Below are 3,395 nucleotides of genomic sequence, written 5' to 3' on the forward strand. Positions count from 1 at the left end.
GAATTTTTTTTTATTTTTTAGGAACATACACTTGCAGTGTAAGTTTGAATCAATTCGATTTCATCGGAAAAGGATCAGCAAAAGAAGAATTAGAAATGAAAGAAAAACCATATCTTGTCATGAGACCTATCGCAGTATCTGTTCAAACCGACAAAAGAGTTCAAATTCACTGCTTTGTTAGAAACATCGATAAATGGTACCACAAATCAAACGAATCTTTGACATGGTGCTTTGGCAATGGAAGTAAAATTATTGCAAGTATGTCATATTTCACTGCTATCTAAATGTTTTGCAAATATTCTTAAACATTGATTACCAAATATACATAAAAGTACAAACTTATTTTCTTGTGATCATTAGCAGAAAAAAGTGAAGATTTTAACCAGTCCTTTTCATTCATTGTGACGGACAATGTTGTAATTCAATGTGGAATAAACAGTTGTTTACCTGGATATTCAAAATCGTCTGATGTAACCATGGTTCAAAAGGGTAGGTATTTCTTTTTCAGGAAAATAAAAATGTTTCGAGAATACATGTACAACTTTTAAAAATATTAGGGCCAACATGAGCAATAATTATTTATATTTATATGAGAAGGACATGGATGAGTAGTTATAACTCCAAATATATTTTTTCTTGTAAAAATTAACTAAGCTTTCTTTATATTATACAAGTAGTTTTTAATTTCAAATGAAACATTTGTAGGAAAGGTTTGGTGTAAAGAGATTGAAGACTGGTCCTCAAGTCCAGCGGGCCAAGAAGCATCCATTTCTTGTCCTATAGGATATAATGGTCAGAATGCAGCTATTTAAAGCTTCACTTATATACAAAAGATATGAGATGTTCTAAGGGTATGTTATACTGATTATGTTTTAAAATTTTAAGGTATACAGGAGAGAAAATGCAAAGAAAATGGAGTATGGGGCGCCATCAATACAAACAACTGCACATCAGAGAAGCTAGACAAATTTGAAAAAGCAATAGGAGGGAATAAAAATATTTCTGAATCCACTGTAAAACAATCACTTACTGCGATCTTTGATGTCGTCAACTCGACAGATGATAACAATAACGTGGCACATGTTAACATAAAACAGAGCGTCAGCATTATATCTGCAATATCCAATAAAAGTATAACATTTGAGAATAAGAAAGCTGCAGAGGAAGTGACAGATGTAAGTATAGTTACCTTATTATTACATGTTAGATTGTAAGATTTTAATAACACTTAAAGATTTTTAAAACTAATTTGTTTTATACCAGGAAATATAGAATTTTATATTACATTAATTCTAATTCCAATAAAAAATCAAGCAATCGCAAAATTGAAAAGTTGAAGATTGTGTAGAAAGAAACTATACCTTATTTTTTCAAAGTAAGCGCCTGTTGGCATTTGTAGAATATGGCCACTAAAAATAGAAAAAAAAACTTGATAATATTCAATGCAGATGTAGTTTATTCTGAAAGACAATTTGTATTTGTTCAGCTCAGTCTACTTCAATCTGTTTAACCCAGACCAAACTATTGGTACATGGGGTAAATGTTAATAACATATATTCGTTATATACAATATATGATTAAGGGGAAAAGAAGGTTGGGGAAAATATATGGTGAAGCGTATATTACCAGTATACTTTGCCGTTGGAAAAAGTAAATATACAAGGTACGTTAAATATGAATGGGACTAACAAACCAGGACTCAGGCTTCGGGGCCACAAACCTATAAAAAATCTCAGCTCAAATCTCAGATTTCTGTCTCACCTGAGTTTTTCCACACCGTGCCACCAACATTTCTGAGATTGGTCGAACATGAGCTGAGATTTGAGAAAAATCTCAGATATATCTTCGTTGTTATAGGCGGCCTTTTTTCGAATTATTAGAGGATTTATTTGTTGAATAAATTATTGAATTGATCTTTTATTCAGTTGTTTATGCAATATTTAGGGGAAGATCAAAAATAAAAACATATTCCTCACTTCTTTCGTCTTTTATTTGCTGTTAACCAGAGAGGATGCCATTACGACAATTGCGACACTACATGTAAATGTTCACTAAAACCTCATAAAATAATTTCAACAGAAAAATAACACAAAAAATATACAAACTTTGTAATGTTGGCTCGTCTGTCGATATAAACACACAAAAACACAAACCGATGCGTCACTTGACGTTACCTGATTGACTGACACATATTATATCACTGCTGTATGTTGATAGATTGATTATATATTTTTTAACGTCCTTATTGAAAATTTTCACTGTATGCAGGTGAAGGGCTTCAAATTTAAACCTATACTCAGCACTCAGGGCAAATGAGCAGTGAGGGTTCTTTATCATGCCAACGCCTACCGAGACACGGGACCTACGTTTTCAAGGTCATATTCGACAGACCCGAGACTTTCACTTTTAGTGCCGAACTCTTGGTGAAGGAACAGTCACCGCCCACGTCTTAGGTATGGCTCGGCGCCGCGAACGAGAATCCATCCGGGGCCTCCCAATTACGAAGCTACAGTGACCTGTTCATTGCTGTATTCTTCTTTTGCATTCTTAAAAAAATCTTAAATTACATGAGTGAGGACAGATATTAAATGAACTAAAGGCGTCAATCAGTTCTGGCTGACGCGTTTTGGAAGAAAGAAAAGAAAGTAATATTAATTTTCTTGGAATATAAATAATGTACCATTTATATATATTAATTTTTTTAAACCCGATTATCTGAAATCCTTCCAGGGATCGTCATTGTCCTTAATAGAATATTTTAAACATATAGACGAATTATCAAAACGTAAAAAATAGATCTTAACATGTTTTGATTTATTCTGAATTTATATATATTTTTTATTATGATGATGCAGAAATTTGCTGGTGTTGTCAGTCAACTTTTAAATGCGAATAAAACCAAAGTAAATCAAGCAAGTGAAGAAAAGAAAGTAAGTAAATTTATTCTAATTATTATTATCGTTTGGTTCTATCCTTCTTTCGTTAAATATTACGGAAAATGACATCCTATTGATAATTGTAATATTTCACTGATAAACGTTTTGGATTGTAGTTGAAAAGTAAGATCATCTCATCTGTGGACGGATTTGCCAAATCTGTAACCAAGTCACTAAAAGAGAATGAGACGGTGACTGTTGACAAGAAAAATTTGTGTATGTAGATTTAACACATTTAAATAAATGTAAGACTCTAAAGTGCGATGGTGATGCCAAAGTCCGATGGCCTCGCCGAAGCCCCCAAAGTCCGATGGTCACGCCAAAGTCCGATGGCTCGTTTCCTATGAGACACGCGACGCTAAAATGCGATGGTCTGACACGCCAAAGTCCGATGGTGCGAAGGAACAATCAACGTTTATGACGTCACAATAGTCCGACGTCATGACGTTGTCCTGCATT

General features: G+C 33.5%; 1 long non-coding RNA gene across 1 annotated transcript; it reads left to right on the forward strand.

Annotated features, from left to right (window-relative positions):
* Positions 1-715: 715 nt before the first annotated feature.
* On the forward strand, positions 716-3,151 carry LOC134268075 (uncharacterized). The gene is made up of 4 exons (XR_009992285.1): positions 716-792; positions 886-1,175; positions 2,856-2,930; positions 3,053-3,151. It is a non-coding gene; the product is annotated as an uncharacterized LOC134268075 (long non-coding RNA).
* Positions 3,152-3,395: the final 244 nt, after the last annotated feature.

This window comes from Saccostrea cucullata, unplaced genomic scaffold (genome assembly GCF_032062105.1).
Source record: "Saccostrea cucullata isolate Sc308-1 unplaced genomic scaffold, CSIRO_AGI_Scuc_v1 ctg9549, whole genome shotgun sequence".
Taxonomy (NCBI): domain Eukaryota; kingdom Metazoa; phylum Mollusca; class Bivalvia; order Ostreida; family Ostreidae; genus Saccostrea; species Saccostrea cuccullata.